Source organism: Phoca vitulina, unplaced genomic scaffold (assembly GCF_004348235.1).
Source record: "Phoca vitulina isolate PV1807 unplaced genomic scaffold, GSC_HSeal_1.0 scaffold54, whole genome shotgun sequence".
NCBI classification, from domain to species: Eukaryota; Metazoa; Chordata; class Mammalia; order Carnivora; family Phocidae; genus Phoca; species Phoca vitulina.
The window spans coordinates 110,776-131,243 of NW_022589757.1; the positions used below are offsets into that span (position 1 = coordinate 110,776).

Consider the following 20,468-nt stretch of genomic DNA (forward strand, 5'->3'; position numbering starts at 1 on the left):
ATGATTCCAGGGTTCTAGGATCAAGTCCCGCATCGGGCTCCCTGCTCAGTGGGGAGCCTGCTTCTCCCTCTCACCCCACCTCATGCTCTTTCTCATTATCTCTCTCTCTCAAATAAATCAATTCTTAAAAAAAAGAGAACTGGCTTAATTCCCCATTTGCCTGATTAGCAGCAAGTTTAGTCTTTCAAATCCTGAAGCTTACGCAGCCCATAGTAGGGGCCGAAGTCAGTCTGACCTTCAGATGCAAGCGGGGAGCACTGGTCTCTAGTCTGGCCGTCAAACGAGTCCCCAGGTCCCTGTGACTCCTCAGGAAGGACAGTTGCCCTGCTGTCACTCTGAACGTGGCGAGCAGTACCCCTCCCTGTGGCCCAGAGCAGTTATCTCAGAGCTCTGCCCTTCCGTTAAATTCATAGCTCCCCACTCCCCACCCAGGCACCCACTGCCCCAGGGACTCTGGGTAAGAGGTACCTCGGGGTATCCCTATGGATGCAGAACTCCTGACTTTTACCCTTCCCTGGGGTCCATAGCACCAGGAGGCAGGGAGCTTTTCTGTCAGCTGAAACACCCACCGTTATCTGCCCTCGCTCCTACCACTGTCTTCCTGCACACCCTTTCCCCACCGCACACACCCCTGGGGTTCTTGGGGTGGGAGCAACTGTGTGAAATGCTTTGCCATGACCAAGGTGACTGTGTGACATCATCTCTTGCACTGGCACGGAAAAAGAAACTAAAACCCCAAGTTCAGCCACCAGTGGGACATTCTGCCCTCCCCAGACTAGAAGGTTCCCACCTCTACATCAGGGATTGCTTGTTTCCCCCAAAGGAGCCAGGCTCTCTCTGCTCTTGATTGAAAGTTCACACTGGCCTTCAACCTCCTTGGTCATTGGCAAAGTGGAGTCTTGCATGTGCCTTTGGGCTGCCCTCACCTCCAGGCTGGAGTTCTTTTCCTTGTAGGCCTCCTCCCTGCCTTGGGCACACGGCTCTTCTCCTTCCTGAACTCCCCCTTCACAGCCCTCCTGTCTCAACCCTGGTTCTGTATGTCTCAGAGGGACGGGGTTCGAGTCGCCCACACACGGTTAGGCTCCGCTCATGGCTTCCAGTTTCCAGCATGTTGCTGCTTCTCTAGTCTATGAACTTGGGGCCCAAAGCTAGAAACTACTCTAAATAATTAAAAACAATTTTTAAAAAATATTTAATTTATTTATTTGAGAGAGAGAGATGGATAGCATGAGCGGGGTAGGGGAAGGGACTGAGTAGGGAGCCCAAGGTGGGGCTCGATCATGACCTGAGCCAAAGGCAGATGCTTCACTGACTGAGCCACCTAGGTGCCCCCCCAAAAAAAGTTTTAAGAAAGTATCCAGTGGCTGAGAGAGAACAAAGTCAAATACATACTCAGCAACCAGGATGGCTTCCCACACTAACTCGAGAATTTAAGGACAGGAGAATGAATTACACACCCTTTTTTGATTCAGAGGGTGCTACTTCCCAATTCCTGTCATATAATTAGCTATTTCTCCTTAACAAAATCAACTTAGAACAGTTGCCTGGGGTGAGGTGGGGAGTGATTGGGAAGAGGGCATGGAGGAATATTTTGGAGGGAGAGAAATTGTTCTGCATTTTAATCAGGGTGTTGGTTACATCATATATTCATTTGTACAAACTGGTGACCTATAGTCTTAAGATCTGTGCATTTTACTGTAGTGTAAAAATAGAAAAAAAGTCAAACCAACAATTAGGCTTACTTGGCTAATGTCCATATGTGATGGTGTGTTGACAAGAAATTAATCTGAAAAAGAGAAATAATACCCTATTGAGAAGTGGGACGCATGCTGCAAGCATGGGCAGACGTGATTCATGGGTTGGGCCGGGCTGTCTCCAGTCACAGGGAGCTGAGCCTCTTCTGTAATGTGCTTAATTACTTCCAATTGTGCAGTTGGCTAAATACAGTCATTAGTCTTCCCTTCGTTGAACAGGCTTGGGGATTCCTTGAAGTCACTCTCTTAGCAGGACTGGATTGGATTTTCCCAAGTCTGGTGACCTCCTCAGATTGTGGTGTGTGATGGTGCATCTCCGGCGCTCCGGAAATGATCTGTTTTCACCACTGGGTGTTTGGGGGGTTGTGTGATTAGTCTTGGAGTCAGTGAATCATGCATGTCAGGCCTCTGGGCACAGCAAGGGCACTTGTGGGCTCTGTCCTGGCACAACGCTCTCTGCCCGCCAACCCAGCCTCATGGAGGTCCAGGCTAACCACATTTCGAAAACAGGGTTATTAACTGCAGTACTGTTTGAAATAGCGAAAGAGTAGAGACACTCCGCACATTCATCAGTGGGAGACTAGTTAAAGAAATTTTGGCTCGTCCACATAACATAATACTGAAAAAAGAGTGAGGATGCTTCTCTGTGTACAAATTTGGAAAGTTTCAGGCTATATTGTTCAATGAAAAAACAACAGAGTGTATATAATATGAATGCAGAGAATATGAGTGCGTGTGTGTCTTTGCTCATATATATAAAGAAACATTGAGGGGTGCCTGGGTGGCTCAGTTGGCTAAGCCTCTGACTCTTGATTTTGGCTCAGATCATGATCTCACGGTCGTGAGATCGAGCCCTGCCTCAGGCTCTGCCCTTAGCGGGGAGTCTGTTTCTCCCTCTCCCTCTGGCCCTCCCCATCCACTCCTGCTGCTCTCTCTCTCAAATAAATAAATAAATCTTTAAAAAGAAACATTGAAAAGAGACAAGAAATGTAATTGTAGTGGTCACATTTGTGTGTGGGGGTGTGTGGGGGCATTGGGGTTGGGAATTGGGCAGGAGAGAGTGGGAGCAAGGAACACTTCACTGAAAACCTTTTAAAAATAGTTTTTAGAAAGTCATGTGAAGATATTACCTAATAGAAGATTGGAATACATTAATTCAAATGTTCAAAAGTTTTTCAAAACAGGGAAAAGTTTCAGGGGGAGGAAGACCCTTGTGGTCACCTTAAACCAGCATTTCCCACACTGTGGTTTGTGAAGGTGTTATGAGAAATTCATGGACTCACAGCAGTAATGGAATTTGTTTTAATTCCTACTTTCTTATATTCAGCAAATGAAATAGTTATTAAACATGTGTGTTCACGTAATGCCACACCCTCTGAGAGCCCTGGGCGTGGGGGGCGAGCACACAGGGAAGCCTGTGGAGAGCAGGGGTGCAGGCCATGACTCTATTCTTCATGCCTGTTCCTGCTGTGAAACAGCGGCTTCTGCATTGGTGGTTTTGACCATCACACAGTTTTAAGTTGTTTTTATTCTTAGCCACATGTTGTTTAATTTATACCCCAAATGTCCCAGGGATTGGCGAAGATTCTTTGCTTGACCAAACTTTAGTCAGACTCCTGAACCCTCTCCTAGGCCCATCTGTGCACTTCTGTGTAAAATTCAGTTTTAGGGAGGACCCCGCTAAGTCAGGGCTGTGCGTGTGCTCAGGAAAGGCCTGAGGAGGCCTGAAGACATCACTTCTGACTAATCTCAAGGCTCCACACAAGCAGGAAGTTAGGTGAAGGTAGTGTTGTCAATGGCCAAGGTCAATGTTGAGGGCATGCCCCATCATGCACACAGCCTGGCTGATTTGCTGCTTCCTTGCATTCAAGGAAATCTCTGTCTTATTATTAGCTGGCCACTGAGGTAACTGAATAGAGACCTTAGTGGCCATGTACAACAAAATCAGACTTTACAGAATTAGTTTCCAAAAGTCACTACACAAAGAACAACAGCTACAATAAGCAGCAGCAGGAACCAAACCCTGGGGGTCGATGAGAATCTGGTTTCTCGAGATGCCACATTACATTATTTAAAATGTTTAGTGCTTAATAAAAAATTATGAGACAGGCAAAGAAACAAGAAAGTATGGCCCAGGTATAGAGAAAAAAAAGCAACCAGTAAGCATAGAGAATGTCCTAGACATTGTGCTTACTAGTCAGACTTGCTTTAAAAAAAAAATTATTTATTTATTTATTTTTAAAAGATTTTATTTATTTGAGAGAGAGAGAGTAAAAGAGAGAGCACACAAGTGGGGGATGAGGGGCAAAGGGAGAGGGAGAAGCAGACTCCCCACTGAGCAGGGAGCCCAACTCGGGGCTCGATCCCAGGATCCTGGGATCATGACTTGAGCTGAAACCAAAAATTGGATGCTCAACTGACTGAGCCACCCAGGTGCTCCTGCTAGCCAGACTTTAAATCAGCTATTTTAAATATATTTAAAGAGCTAAATGAAACCATGTCTAAATAATGAAATAAAATTTTGAGAATGATATCTCCTCCAATAGAGAATATCAGTAAAAAGATAGAAATTATAAAAAATAACCAGATAGTTCTAGAGTTGAGAAAAACAGGAACTAAAATGAAAAATTCACCCCCAGGGCTCCACAGCAGGTTTGAGCAGGCAGGAGAAAGCATCTTGACTTGAAGAAAGATCAATTCAGATGATCTACTTTGAAGAAAACAAAGGAAAAAGATTGAAGAAAAATGAACCCAGCCCCAGAAATCCGTGGGATATCATCCAACATACCAACATACATGTAACAGGAGTCCCACAAGGAGAAGAGAGAGAGGAAAGAGGGATCTAAAGAGTATTTGAGGGGCACTTGGGTGGGTCAGTCAATTAAGCATCTGACTCTTGATTATGGCTCTGGTCATGATCTCAGGGTCCTGAGATGGAACCTCACATTGGCTCAGTGGGGAGTCCGCTTCTCTCCCTCTCCCTCCGTTGCCCCCTTCTCTCTCTCTCTCTTTCTTTCTCTCTCTCGATCATAAATAAATAAATCTTTAAAAAAAGAATATTTGAAGAAATAATGGCAGAAAACTTCCCAATTTTAATGAAAAACATTAATCTATATGTCCAAGAACTATATCAAACTCCAAATAGAATAAGCTCAGAAATAGGATAAACACCTAGACACATGGTAATTACACTGTCAAAAGACAAAGACAAAGAACCTTGAAAACAGCAAGGAAGAAGCCACTCATCATGTACAAAGATCCTCAATAAGTTTAACATCTGATTTCTCATCAGAAACCACGGAGGCCGTAAGACTGTGGCATGACCTGTTTAAAGCACTGAAGAAAAGAAACCCTGTCAACTAAACATTTTATATCCAGCAAAACTATCCTTCAAAAATGAAGGACAAATTAAGACCTTGTCAGAGGAACAAGCCCGGAGGGCATTCATCACTAGGGCACATCTGCCCTGTAAAAAAATAAATGGTGTCCTTTAGGCTGAAATAAAGGGACAGTAACTCAAATCCGCATGAAGGAATAAGGAACCCTGTAAAGGAAACTATATAGGTAAATATATAAATATATAAGTATAAGCATAAGTATATTTTTTGTTTGTAACTCTTATTTCTTTGCCTGATTTAAAAACAACCGCATAAAGCAATAATGATAAATCTGTGGGGTGGGCAGACAATGTATAAAAATGTAATTTTATGACAATACCAACACGGGGCGGGGAGGGAGAATGGAGCTATATAGGAGCAAAGTTACTGTGTATTATTGAAATTAAGCTCGTATTAACTTGGACCAGGATGTTAATTACACCCCAGGGCAACCACCGAGAAGAAAGAAGGGCGTGGCCAACTGTGTCACCTACCAGGGACCCTTTAGATGAGCCCTGAGAACTGACTGCTTGGTCCGGCAGCATGGAGGTCCCAGGTGCACCGGTCTGGGGGTCGGCGGGGGTAGGGCTGACCAGATGGGTTCAGGCAGAATGGGAGAGAAGGAAGTAGAGAAAATGAATACAGGTAATGCTTCCATGAATTTTGCTGAAAATGGAAGCAGATAGATGGGGATGGGGCAAAGGGTGAGAGGTAGCTCATTGGTTTTGCATGCTGGTGGAAAAAAACTAAGTGCCGTCTCTGTGTCATTAGGAAGAATTTTGGAAATCTCAGGGGGATTATTGGAGCATCATGCTTCTCACCCGAATGCCCCAGGCACTGGCGTCTTGGGTTACTGGGGGGTAGGCATACACGTTCGCATGTATGCACACACACATTTCAGGATATACTAATATCTAGAGGGCAGGGCGGGAGGCAAGAGAGGCCCCGTGAGCCCCAGCCGAAGCGGAGAGCTAACAGAGGGTTCGTCCCGGGGCACACACTACCCCCCCGCCCTGGCCCCGTCCCTGTCCCCGTCCCCGCGTCCCCTCCCTCCGCCCGCGTTCCCTCCCTCCGCCCGCGTTTCCCAACTAGGGCAAAGGGCAGCGCGGAGGGAAGGGCGGGAGGGGCTTCCTCCGCCCCACCCCGCGAGCGCTGGACGGCCTCCCATTGGCTCCCCTCGCTCCGCCCTCGGTCCCCATTGGCAGCGGCGCGAGCGCACAGGCCGAGCGCTCTGCTCCGCACCGCCCAGCGTGTGGCCGGCCCGGCGGTGCGGCCAATGGGAGCTCCCACGGGGCGGGGCGGGGCCGCGGACGCCGGGAGCCCGGGCACGGGTGAGTAGGTAAACAGATCCGGGGCGCGTGGGGCGCCGGCGCTGCGGCTGGCGAGCGCGCGCAGGCGGCGCGAAGGTGACCGCGGAGCTCCGCTTCCTGCCGCAGGGTAAGGCTGCGGCGCGTCAGCCGCCGCGCGCTCCGGGGGCACAGCCGGGCTCGCCTTCCACCCGCGCGCGCCCCTCCCGCGTCGCGCTCCTGGGTGGCGGCTTCCCCGTGGCAGGTCCGCCAGCCCCGGGCCCACCTCCGCCCGCTGCGCCTGCCTCCCCGGGGCGCCCGCCCGGCCTCCTCCCCCTCCCGGCTGTCTCAGGGTCTTCGCTCCCAGACCCTCCACGCTGTGTGCAGGGGCTCTGCGTGCCGCTGGCTGCAGGCTCCGGTCACAACTCGGACTCCCGTGGCCCGGCCCCGCTGTCGGGTTTCTTAGGTGGGGGTTTGGGGTGTACTTGGGAAAGGGGGCCCTTTTTGCTCCTTTCATCCGTTAGCTTTTCCTGGGTCCGTCCTCCTGCTTCTCCAGGCCCTGGGGGCCCAGGGAGAGGTTTGGGCTAAATTGCCTGAGCTGCTGCCTGTCCCTAGTCCCAGCCCCCTACCACACGCAGTCTGCCCGTGGGCCTCGGGGACGGGGAATGCTGCCAGGGCAGGTCTGGGTGCTGGGGCTCTCCACGTGGCTGAGAGGTGCCAGCCTCCTGAAGGGCTAGAGGCTTTCCACTGGCCGGGCACAGCCCATTGGAACACATGTCGTGCTCACTGGGGCCTTCGGTGTGCGTGACGGAAGACGCAAGAGCCGGGCCTGCCAAGCCTAAGTGGTTGCCAGAGGATCCGAGCATGCATGATACCAGCCTGCCAGTTGTCCTCCTGTGGATGGACAGGTCATCTTGGCAGGAGGTCCTTTCTCCTGAGACGAGGGGGTGCTCTAGGTTCACAGGAGCAGCATCGTTAAGACTCTGGCAATGGCTCAGGGTATTTTGTTCAGCCTTGCAAATAAGGCAGGCAGTGCAGGGTTATTAGAATTTTTGGCCTGACCTTGGGCACCTCAAAGGAAAAGTGACCCAGATGGTGTGAGCACTTCCCTGTGTGTCTCCTGAGACAGGGCTTTCCAGTTTTCAGACTCTTGACGTTTGGGCTGGACAGTTCTTTGCTGTGGGAGGGTGACCAGTGCGTTGTAGGATGGAGAGCAGCATCTGTGGCCTCTGTCTACTAGATGCTGGAAGCAGCCCCCACCCCAACACACACACTAGTGTGACAACCAAAAATTTCTCCAGACGTTGCCGAGTGTCTCCTAAGTGGCAAAATCGCCTTGGTTGAGAACCATTGAGCTAAGACTCTAAGAAGAGTCTTTTTGTGCTGCCAGAAAGGCGTTCTGGGACCTGCCCATGAGTAGTTGAGAGGTTTAGGCAAAGGGTAGTGCTGTGCCCCCATCCTAAACCAGGGATAGAAGCTGTATAGATGGGATTCCAAAGGGACCCCACCTCCACACCTGGAGGGATAGGAGAGCGATAGGAGGTAAACCCATGGGCATTTACTTTGCCTGCTGGATGCAGGGCAGTGATTGGCTGGGTCCAGAATGCAAAAGAAGGAGAAGGCTGGTGGTTTCTGTCTTTGAGACTTTGCAAGAGGGTTGGGGATATGCATGTGAAATAACTGTGGGACAGTTTTTAAATAGTGACCAAACAAGTTCAAGCTTCCAAACCCTGGCAGAAAGGCCAACTCCATTATCCACAAGGTGATGCTTTAGTCATCTTCTTGTGTCTTGTGATGTGGAAAGGGGCCGGCCCTGAGTGCGCAGAGTAAGTGGCTGCATTTCAAGCCTATGTGTGGGGATGTCTGCACTTGCTGTGTGCCCCTCCATGAGAGCGTGCAACACGGGCACACGTATCATTTGTAAAGTGCCTCTATGGTCGGTGGAAGCATCAGTGTCAAAGATGCAGAGAAAGATGCTTTACTTCTGAGTGTAGGTTTTTTTGCCTTTAATATAACCTGGAATTTATGTCCCAAAGTTCTAAGTACCGAATTGATGGGGATGCAGAACAGCTGAAAAACAGTGATTATTGCATAGAGCAGGGAAGAATATCCCAAGCCTCTCCCTCCCATGAATTCCCCTGTCTTGTTCATTGATCCTGTGGGTATGTATCAGGATTTTCCCGTAACATTCCTTGGTCGGTTAGGTGGTCTTCTGGGTGCCCTTTGTTGCCATTAGAAAAGGATCTGGACAGAGAGGTCACTTCTCCTTTCTCAAAAAGAAGTTTAGAGAAGTCCAAACTTGGCAGGATAATTTTCCGCCAAGAGCCACGGACACTGAGTCATTATCTTTGTCAGTTGAAACAAGAGCTGTGTGCAAAATTAGACAGGAATATTTAGATAGAACGTTGTCTTGATCTGACAGTGGCATCTGGAAATAGTTCGTGCATTCCTGCCGAATAACGGCCAGGAACTTGGAGCCAGTGGAAGGGAGAGAGTGGTGTAGGGAGCTCAAGGGCCCGTGTCTTCAAGAGTGGTGCCTGTTATGGGGGAAATCTGCAGACCCTGAGACAGGGCCAGGACCCTGGGTGCAGGACGTGAGAGGGGGCTTCTGCCCGCACTTTGCAAAGCTGAGTGGGTACCCACTGGTCTGTCCGTAAGCATGTTGTTCCTTGTGGGGTTCCAGGCTCCTGAGCCCTTGACCTCTTGCTTTGAGGTCAGGGGCCCACAGAATATTTAAAGTTGGAAATGACCCTGAAAATGTCTTTTTATTCTTCATACTTGGGAGTGATTTATTTTCAGTGGGTGGATGTAGAAAAGATTCACGAGAGAGCCAAGTGTTTTTCGCTCAGATTGACAAGTCAGGGTATTGTAGAATAGTGACTGTGCTCTTGTCCCAAGAGCCCTAGACTTGTGTGTGTGTGTGTGTGTGTGTGTGTGTGTGTGTGTGTGTGTGTTTTAATATCCTCCTATCCCATCTGGCCTGGGGCAGAGGGGCTACATTTGGTCCAAACCTGGAAAATCCTTGTGTACCCTGAGGGTCAGTGCCCCTCCACATCCTGCCCCTGAGGAAAAGCCCACTCTGGAATCGTAGGCGGATCTGGTTTTTTACTCCTCATTGAACAACTACGGATGGATTGACTGCATCAGGCATGGCATTGGGAATATTGAAATGAACAGCACTTGGGTCCCTGAACTCAGGGAACTTGTAGTAAGGGGGGGGGTGCAGATTCCACCTCAGGGCCCTCAGTGTGGTTTGGACTAGGGGCTCTGGGTGCAAACTGTGAAGGCTTCTTGGAGGAGGAGCATTGGGGGGGGCTCTGAGGATGAGCAGGATTTCAGCAGGAAGAGGCAGGAATTGGGGGTGGGGGGGCGGGGTCAGGGGTCAGTGCTTCACAGACTCCTTGTGGCAAAGGACTGGGTTTTATTTTTTCCCAGTTTGTTGCAGAGCAGTGTGTTTGCAAAGCACAGTAAACATGGCACGGCGATGCTAAATTGCTGTGGAAGTTTCTAGGCGCTCACTCCTGGGGGATGTTAGCAGTCTAGGGACCACCATGTGCTCTGCCGTTAATGGTTTGGGTGAGTTTGGGTGAGGCAGAGCAGTGCTTCCACACATTTTCTCTCAGCACTGGGGTCAGGAGCCAGGAGGGCTTGGCTCTGTACTCCTGGCAATTTTCAGCTGAATTTCGTTCAGGCCAGCTCATGAGTCCAGCTGCAGCCCAGAGGGCCCCCAGAGAGAGACAGAGAGACAGAGAGAGACAGAGCGAGCGTGAGCTCCCTGCCCTGATAATGTGCACAGTCCGGGCCAGACTATGCAGGACCCACAGCGGGTACCGGCCCTCTGCTGTGGGGACCCAGCATGGAGCACAAGCTGCTTCTGCTGGAGAAAGGGTGGGAGACGAGTGCTTGCTGGGGCCTGAAAGATGGGTGCTTTTCCCTGGGAGAGAAGTGCGGGGAGGCTGAGGCCCAGTGGGGGCAAAGGTCTGGTGGCCAGTGGGCGTTGCCATGGGGAGGGTGCCACGGTGGGCTGGTGTGTGCTGAGCAGATGGAAGGCAGGTCAGTGTGGCCAGGCAGGGAGCCAGTGAGGCAGTTTGTGAGAAGTGAGGGTGGCCTGTGTCTCAGGTGGTGGATGGCGGGGCAGGGGGCAGACACGGGGAGGTGGAATGTGAGGCATAGATTCAAGAGAATAGAAATCTGTGCAGGTAGAGGGTCTAGATTCAGTGGCTGGTTGGATACTAGGGGCTGAGGTTTCTAGTTTTGGGGAGGAGCTGGTTTGGGGGAAGACAGTGATGTTAGTTCTAGACATGAAGGGGTTGAGGTACCTCTGGGACTCACCTCCTCTTCTTATTAAGATGTAATTTGCGTGTGGTAGAGTCACCCTGTCTAGTAGGTGGTTGTGCAGTTTGAGAAACGCGTAAGGTCTCGGGGCGCCTGGGTGGCTCGGTTGGGCAGCGGGCTCTGGATTTCAGCTCAGGTCATGATCTCGGGGTCCTGGGATTGAGCCCCGCATCAGGCTCTGTGCTCAGCGTGAGTCTGCGTGAGATTCTCTCTCTCCCTCTGCAACCCCCCCTTTGTGTGCACGTACGTGCTCTCTCTCTCAAATAAGTAAATCTAAAAAAAAACAAAAACAAATGCATATGGTCACCTAACCATTACTACAGTCGAGGTGTAGAACAGTCCTGTTACAGACACGTTCCCCGTGCCCGTTCATTGGTGGTGTGGGACTTTGAGGGGTGCTGTGGTGTGTGTGTGGAACTGGGTTGGTTCTAGAACTGCCTCAGCGGTTGAGAGGGCCTGCCTGGACTGAGAGCAGGGATGTGCGGACCTAGGGCATCCCAGGGAACAGGGAGGACCAGTCAGCGGGGGGATTTTTATATTTGGCACAGGAAGGCTGAGAGAGGGTTTGTGGATGTGAGAGGGACGGTTTTCCTGGAATGAGAGAGTGAAGGCACAGCTGGGTGGTGAGAGTCCTAGTGGAGGAGGGGGGAGGAGCTGGGATGGGAGGGGTAGGCGGGATCTGAGGACTCTGAGATGTGGGCTCAGGGGTGGGGGGGGTAACACAGCACATTGCCTCTGGGGGGAGCAAGGAGGCAGCTGTAGAATGAGTGAGCCCCTTCCCCCCCACCCCCCACTGGATGGGAGGGACTGGGTGGGCTGGGGGCGCTTGAAGAGAAAGCCAGGGGAGTGTCCTGTTGTGTCCTCCTGACTGCCAGGTCCTGGCCCTGCCCGCCACTGAGGAGCTAGCTCTTCCTGGTGGGTGAGTGAATGTGTGTGTGTGAATATGTGTGAGTGCATGTGAGTGCAAGTGCGTTTGTGAGTCCATGAGTGTGCCACTTTGAGTGCAAGTGAACAAGTGTGTGCATGTTTGCATGGGTGAGTGCGAGTACATGAGTTGTGTGATTACGAGGGTGTGAGTGTGAGTACACAGGAGTGCATGGGTATGTGAGTGCGAGAGCAGGTGAGTGTGCAAGCATGAGTGTGTGAGAGCGTGAATGCTTAAGTGTGTGCGCTGGTGGGTGTGCATGTGTGTGAGTACAAGCGCGTGAGTGGGCATGAGTATGTGAGTGTGGTGTGAGAGTGCGAGTGCACGAGTGTGCACATGTGGGTGTGTGTGAGTGCGAGTACTGAGTGTATGGGGGTGTGAGTGTGGTGAGTGGTGTGAGTGCAAGTGCATGCATGTGTGCACGAGCATGTGTGTAAGTGTGGCAAAGGGGCAGGGAGGTGGGTTTCCCAGAGGCCTGTGTCCTGAGACCAAGGCTACCCCCCCGCCCCGGGGGGAAGCAGGGTCTGTCTCTCCGCACTTGGTCTCTACAGTGCCTGGAAGGGGCAATGCTCGGTTCTTTAGAGCATCATTCTTTCCAGACCCTGTGAGCTCCCCGTGTTCAGAACAGCCCTGGCCGTGCTCCCAGGTCTGCCTCTTGTGCTCCAGGGATGAATGGGTCCTAGTCTCTGGGAGCTGGAGACCATCGTGGGCAGTTACCCCATTCTGTACAGGAGGAGATGAGGAAGCGCAGGCCTGAGGAGGAGAACAGGTGTGCCCGAGGTCACACGTGGCGGCTGTCCCTTGGGGGGGGCTCACCATCCACCCTCCCCTGTCCATCTTCTCCCGTCCGCCATCCCCACACTGCTCCCGTCAGGGGACTAGGTCTGGTGATGACGTCCTGCCATCGGCGGGACTGGATGCGAGGTCGTGGGGACTATTCACACACACACAACCCTTCAGGTGAGGTCCAGAGCCTCTTAGCACAGGGGATGCCGCTCTGCTGTGGCGGTAGCTGTGTGTGTGGGGTGGGTCTCAGGGTGGTCTTGGACAGGACCCTGGATTCTGGGTTCTAGATGTCAGGGCTCCGTCAGTTAGTGAGTACCCTGGGTTCAGTTCTGGAGGTGGCCCCCGTGGGGAAGAGAGAACGGGGTAAGAGAGGCCCCCTCTCCAGGAGCTCACTGCACAGTAAGGGGGACGGGACAGCTATACAGAGTCACACAGGCCATCTGGAGGCGACCTCAGGCCATCAAGAGATGCGGGAGTTTGGAGGAAGATGAGGGTGGTCACTCTGCAGGGTGTACCATTCCATCAGGGTGGGTAGGATTTGGGCATAGGAAGTGGTATTCCAGGGGCAGGAGGCACATGGAAGTAGGAAAACCTGTGTGTGTGTGTGTGTGTGTGTGTGTGTGTGTGTGTGTGTGTGTGTGCGCGCGCGCGCGCGCGCGCATAGAGGGAGGTCCATTCTGGCAGAAGCACTAGGGCATGGGGCAGGGGTGACAGTGTCCCTGCTGATCCTCTTCGCATTTCTGTCCCTGAGTATGGTTGTCCGTCAAGACCCTTGTCTGGGCAAGGTCCCTACTTTAAAAAGGACCGGGGTTTGCATGCACCTGTGCCAGTATCCCTGCCTGGGCTGCGTGTGGTATTCGGAGGGGCAGCTAATAAAGACTGGTGCTGGGCGTTGGTGTGGCGATCTGAGGACCACATACCCAGTATCCCCTTCTGGCTTACGCACATCCCGAGGTGGCCTTCAGTGTGGGGCTTCTGCCTCTTTCTGCCGTTTGTGTCTGAGACAAGAACTAAGCCTGGCCCTGAGGGTCTAGGCTTGCTGGTGCTGGGAAGCTGATGCTTGGTGCAGGTAACTTGGGAGCTTTCCAGAAGGGGCAGTCTGACCAGATGGCCTTTGAGAACCCTGCCAGCTCCAGAATTTCTATGACTCATGATTTCTGCAACCAGGTGGACACACTTTTCAGGGCATGAACCTTGCCGTGTCTCCAGGAGCCTGTTGATTTAAAATGTTGATTTACTCCAATTCAAAACCTCAATGAGATACCACCTCACACCAGTCAGAATGGCTAAAATTAACAAGTCAGGAAACGACAGATGTTGGCGGGGATGCGGAGAAAGGGGAACCCTCCTACACTGTTGGTGGGAATGCAAGCTGGTGCAGCCACTCTGGAAAGCAGTATGGAGGTTCTTCAAAAAGTTGAAAATAGGGCTACCATACGATCCAGCAATTGCACTACTGGGTATTTACCCCAAAGATACAAATGTAGGGATCCGAAGGGGTACGTGCACCCCGATGTTTATAGCAGCAACGTCCACAATAGCCAAACTGTGGAAAGAGCCAAGATGTCCATCGACAGATGGATGGATAAAGAAGATGTGGTATATATACACAATGGAATATTATGCAGCCATCAAAAAGAATGAAATCTTGCCATTTGCAATGACGTGGATAGAACTGGAGAGTGTTATGCTGAGCGAAATAAGTCAATCAGGGAAAGACATGTATCATATGACCTCACTGATATGAGGAATTCTCAATCTCAGGAAACAAACTGAGGGTTGCTGGAGTGGTGGGGGGTGGGAGGGATGGGGTGGCTGCGTGATAGACATTGAGGAGGGTATGTGCTATGGTGAGCTCTGTGACGTGTGCAAGACTGTTGAATCTCAGATCTGTACCTCTGAAGCAAATAATACATTATATGTTAAAAAAAAAAAAAGAAGAAGAAGATAGCAGGAAGGGAAGAATGAAGGGGGGGAAATCAGAGGGGGAGACGAACCATGAGAGACTGTGGACTCTGAAAAACAAACTGAGGGTTCTAGAGGGGAGGGGAGTGGGAGGATGGGTTAGCCTGGTGATGGGTATTGAGGAGGGCACGTTCTGCATGGAGCACTGGGTGTTACGCACAAACAATGAATCATGGAACACTACATCTAAAACTAATGATGTAATGTATGGGGATTAACATAACAATAAAAAAATTTAAAAAAACTAATGATGTAATGTATGGTGATTAACATAACATAACAAAAAAAATAAAATGTTGATTTACTGATGTGGGGGCAGATTTCTTAGCTGCTTTTCTCTCAGCCTCCTGGGCAGCAAGGAAAGGGCCGGAGCCTGCGGTCAGGCCAGGGTGGAAGGGCCAGCACCTGATGTCTTTGGGACTTTTGGGAGATTTCTCCTCCTTGCTGAGCTCTCTCCCCCCAGTGAACGGGGACAGCACCTGTTGTGGGAGGGCAGGGGAGTCGTGTAAAGTGACAGGCACACAGACGGGACTGTAAATGGTCGCAACTTGTGACTAATACGATTTCACTGGAATAGTAAACGTGAAATGCAAGTGTTTTGAAAGATGAAGAGGGTGAAAGCTGATGAAAAGCATTTTGAGAGTGGGGGCTCTTCCGTGGACTCAGTGGCACCCAGGCTGTGTATCAGACTCTCAGGAGTGGTTTGGATGTTGAACTGAGCTGTGGAAGGCATGGGGCATGTTGATCCTGAGAGCTGGTGGGACTCTGTCCTCAGGAACAGGAGTGTGTTTTGAGCTGGCTCTGGGGTAGTCCAGCCCCAGGCACAGCACCTGACACGTGGTTGGCACCCAGGGCTGTTTGTGGGGTGCCTGAACTAATTATGTTAGAAGAATGATCTGGAAATTATTCTAGAATACAGCCCGCCCCTCTTCCCAACCCAGCGATTTGCCTTTTATTTTTTTAAGATTTTATTTATTTATTTATTTGTCAGAGAGAGAGAGAGCATAAGCAGGGCGAGTGGCAGGCAGAGGGAGAGGCAGGCTCCGGAGCCCGATGCGGGGCTCCATCCCAGGGCCCTGAGCTGAAGGCAGACGCTTAACTGACTGAGCCACCCAGGCGCCCCGCGATTTGCCTTTTAAAAAATGGCCCCTGTATTCGTTTCCTGTGGCTGCTCTGACAAATTACCACAAACCCAGCGGCTTGAAACACTGTAGATTTACTATTCGACAGTTCTGGAGGTCAGGAGCCCGAGGTGGGACGTCAGCAGGGCCCATCCTTTCTGGAGGCTCCAGGGCAGAAGTGACCCTGGCTTTCCTGGCCTCCAGGGGGCGGCCTGCCTCCCAGGGCTGTGGCTCCTGCCCCCACCTGCCTGACACCTGCACCGCAGCCTCTGCTTCTGTTACACCTCCTGCGGACCCGGACCTGCCCGCCTCCCTCCCATATGGACCCCTCCCATATGGGATGAATTGGGCCCATCTTGATAATCCCATCATCTTTTTTTTTTTTTAAAGATTTTATTTATTTGACAGAGAGATAGAGAGAGCACAAGTAGGCAGAGCAGCAGGCAGAGGGAGAGGGAGAAGCAGGCTTCCCGCTGAGCAGGGAGCCCGATGCGGGACTCGATCCCAGGACCCCGGGATCATGACCTGAGCAGAAGGCAGACGCTTAACGACTGAGCCACCCAGGCGCCCGATAATCCCATCATCTTAAGGATCTTTGCCTGAATCCCATGTGCAAAGCCCCCTCTGCCACAGAAGCTGACATCGTCACTTGTTGCAGGGCTCAGAGCATGGACATGTCTGTGAGGTCATGACCCAGCCTGCCACATTTCAACACAACCCTTTAAATACTTGATTTCACTTTAAAGGAAACTTCTCGACCACAGCTCCAGGGTCCCCACCCAGGGTCCTGTCCACCTTCCTGGGTGACAGTGCAGTGACACTGGTCGTTCATGTGGTCACGATCAGTCTGGGTGTCGGTGGGGAAGGAGTCAGGGGGTCGGAGACGGGAGCCTTCCACAAGGGCTTGGAGTTGGGCTGGAGAGAAGAGGCGTGTGTGTGCCGGAGACGTGCAGGGCAGGATCTGGTCGACCTGGAAGATGAGGGCAGCGAGGGAAGACTCCCCGAGAGCTAAGAGTCGGCTCAAGTCCTCGAGTAAATGTGGTGTGTCCGTACCTTTCAGGTACTTCACCTCTCCTTCTTAGATTGGACGTCCTAACAGTTTATGCCGTGATCTCCAGGTGAGAATCAGGTTATAGGGTGGTTCAGGAGCAGGCCTGCAGTGGCCGGCTGGTCAGGGCAGAGCTGACTCCCAGGCTGTGAGGCTGGCCTCACGCACACAGGGCTCCCCTGTCCGCAAGTCGGGTGAGGTGCAGTTGACATGTGCAGAAGCCTAGGGCCGGGCTTGCTTGCCGTGGCTTGGTGCTCACTCGGTGCTCACTCGGCACTGGTGTGAGTAGAGGCTGGATGGGAGGCCCGGGTCCTCACTGTGACACCTCCAGCCTCAGGCCCAGGAGCTTGGGCATCTCGTGTTGACCCTTTAGACAGCTAGGAGCCATTTAGCAGGGGGTTAGCATGATGAAGTGGATTGGGGAAGATTATTCTGGTGGTAGAGTGTGCTGTGGCCTGCAGAGAGGTCATCATGGGAATCAGAGACCCCCTCCCCCTCCCCCCCCTGAACTGCCCGTTCCTCCCATAAAATACCAGTGAAGGCTTCCTGTTTTCTCCTCTGGGAGTGGCATTGGCTGTGGTAAGGATCACCAGCGGGTGTTTCTTTCTAGCCTCCAAGCGGGCCCCTGGCACCACAGCATCAACAAACCACACTGGTCCCCGGGAGAGGGCGAGACTGCCCTCCCTGAGTCCGACGTGATACTGTACCCAGCCTGAGCGCTCGGATATAAATAAGTGGGATTGTCTACACCGCTGTCATTCGTGAGCCCTCTGGTCTCCCCGAGGCTGAACCTCCTTCCAGAGCGTCTCTGCTCACAGTGATGAACGCTTACTGTGTGCTAGTCCCTCGGGGCCCTGAGTGCTACTGTATGGATTACCTGACCCACTCCTGTGGGGAAACTGAGGCACAAAGAGACACTTCGGTGACTTTAGTTCAGCAGCAGAGTCAGGATTTGAACCCGGGGTGCCTGGCTCCGGAGCATCTTGATGAGATAAGCACTGTTTTTAGGTTTTAAGCAGAAAACTTTGGGGAGTTTTATTTTTTTGAAAGATTTTATTTATTTGACAGAGCAAGCGAGGGAGAGACAGGGAGAAGCAGGCTCCCTGCTGAGCAAAGAGCCCCATGTGGGACTTGATCCCAGGACCCTGGGATCATGACCCGGGCCACCCAGGTGTCCCTGGGCAGTTTTTAGTCAGAAAATGAAATTGCTGTCAGGACCCCATGCTTGGCAGGTGGGCATTTAAAAGGCCCGTTTGTAGTCAGTCCCGTTTGCTCACCAGAAGGAGGAGGGGCCGCTCAGGATCCCCTGTGCCCCCCCTCCCCCCGTGCTCCAGAGCCCTGGGCATCCTTGGGGCGGGGGGAGCTTCTCCTGCTGCTTCTGTGAGCCACCCATCCCCCAGCCTGGTGCCCATCTGGGGGCAACACTCCGGGAAGCCTAAGACTGTCTTAATCTCCCAGCAGGCAGGGAGTGGAGGCTTACCGTCTAAGGTACCCGAACAGTCTTCAGCTTGTTTTCTCCTCTTACCTGTCTGGCTCCTGAGCTGATAGACTCAAGTCCTTCCTGGCTCCAGTTCTTACAAGCTGTGTGACTTTGGCCAAGTTATGGAACCTCTCTGTGCCTTAGTACCTTCATTTCAGACATGGACATAGTAACAGCACCTAGCTTCTAAGAATAATTGGGGGAACACTTAGCTCACAGCCTGGCAGACGATAAAGTCTCAGGAAGTAACAGCAGCTGTGGTTAGTGCCCTGCAGCTTGGAGACATTTGGGGACGCGGTGAAACTCACTGGAGGAGAGTGTCCGAGTGTCTGCTGCCCAGCAAGCCCTTGTGTGTGCTAGCACACGAGTGTGCACTTCTCACCAGCTCCGAGAAAGAGCCCTCAGGTCTGGAAGCAGCTTCCGAGGGAACAGGACATCCTCAGCCTGGAAGATGCCCCGAGGCCCTGAGGCTGGCTCCTTTCCTCACCATGCAGGACTCTGCTGGCAAAGGGGACTTCCTGGTCGACGTGCGGTCTGGGGGGTTCTGGGGGTGACTGGCAGCTGTGGGGACTGCAGAGCCCTAATGGACGGGAAGGTGACTCTCCAGGCCCGGCTGCTGGTATCGGACGACAGGGGCTGTTTGTCTCTGTCTCTTCCTGGTCCTTCCTCGTGTATTCAGTTGCCAGCACATGAGGCTGTTTCTGAAGCCGCTGGCAAGACGCTGGGGGGCCCTCACCGGCCCGAGGCCTGGAGCCCCTGCGAGATTCCAGTGCTGGCCCCTGGGCATGATTTGGAAGGCCAAGGCGAAGGGCACAGCCACAGAAGTTCATGGATTTGGGTCCCGAGGTTTGAGTCTCTCTGACTTACACCTCTGGTGTTTCCTTTTACTAAGAGTAGAAGGAAAGAAGAAAAATTTTAAGCACCATAAAGGAACTTTTCAGGGCCCATGCAGTCTGGAAATTGAGAATGTTCCAGCCCAAAGTAAAGCTTATTCTTGGCTGGGAGGGGGCAGAAGGTCATGGGCCCCCCCACCCTGGGGCCTCCGGAAAAGGACATTCAACAGCCCTGTGGGAAGTGACAGTCCTGAGGGCCTGTGGTGGTCCTGTGGCTCCTTGTCTTTAAGCTCATTCATTTCTTTTCTAGCTTCTTGAGGCAGTAACAGGAAAAGAAAGGGCAGGTGGAGGGTTTCCACTGATGGGCCGATCCAGGCTTTGGGGAAGCGCAGCACTCTGCTCCCTTTCCCCCTCGTCCTCCAGAACAGGGGATCTCGAGGTGGGGTTCCAGCGTGAGCAGCGGCAGCACCTGGGAATGTGTGAGTCGGGCGGGTTTCCAGGCCCACCCCAGACCTACAGACCCAGAGCCTGAAGGCGGGCTCAGCAGTCTGGACTTTCACAAGCCTCCTGGGGGACTCTGCTGCCCACTAAAGCATGGGCACCCTGCCTCCTACCAGGCCTCCCAGGGGCCTCTGATTCCGAATCTAGATTAAAGCTGCAAGCAGGTGTGAGCCCGTCCCAGCTTTCTCAAGCCTTCAAGGGAGCAGCTGAGTTCATTCTGTTTCCTGAGTATTTATGACCCGCCTGCTGTGTGTTAAGCACGAAGCTTGGCATTGGAGACACGGAGAGGGGGAGGACAGGTGTGGTCCTTGCCCTGCTCTGGCTGACAGCCCCTTGGGGGAGGAGACAGTGACTCAGGCAGATTTACAGCAGGCACTGCTACACGGGGGGAAGGACAGGCTCGGGGGGGGGGGGGGGGGGGAAGGGCGTGCGTGGGTTTTTGGGGTGGGACATGTTGGGGGAGGGTGTCCCAGAAGAGGTGGTGTTTGGGCCAGGAGCTGGGGGGTGGGGGAAGAAAGTGTGATCCTCTGCTGAGGCTGGCGGGAGAGCTGGGCTGGCCTGACTGGGACACAGTGAGTGGAGGGAACAGGAGAGGAACTGGGGTGCGGGGAGGCCAGGTCACTAGAGTCCTTTCAGCCCCTTAGGAACCTCAGAGAGCTCAGGAAGCTCGGAGTGGATTGGGAGTGGGGGCCGGGGACTAGGGGCAGGCGGGCTAGCTAGGGGCTGGGGAAGTCATCCTGCTGGGAGTGGCCAGGGAGTCAGCGGAGGTGAGGATGGGTTTGAGAGAAGTGGGTGGTGGCCCCATTCCTCAGGATGGGGAGCCCGGGAGGGGAGCATGGGGGTGGTGAGGGCCATTTGATGCCAGTGGGACTTGGGGGTGACGTGTGGGGCAAATGGCTGGATGAAACTTCACACACTCCCCAAGACAAAGAGCTTTCTGTGCAGCTTCCTTTGGGGTCCTTCGCCCAGCCATCCCGAGGCTTTGGGGCTGCTCAGGAAATAGAGCTACCCGGCTTTGGTCAGACGGGGCTGCTCGGTCACGCCACGATTTAGAGCC

The 20,468-nt window shown here is 52.7% G+C and overlaps 1 protein-coding gene across 1 annotated transcript in view; it reads left to right on the top strand.

The window, feature by feature from the left end:
* Positions 1-6,459: 6,459 nt before the first annotated feature.
* Positions 6,460-20,468, top strand: part of COQ8A (coenzyme Q8A) — a 40,251-nt gene continuing 26,242 nt past the window's right edge. Inside the window, exon 1 of the mRNA XM_032389308.1 lies at positions 6,460-6,568. The gene's annotated coding sequence lies outside the window, so the exon portion shown is untranslated. The remainder of the gene's footprint in view (positions 6,569-20,468) is intronic.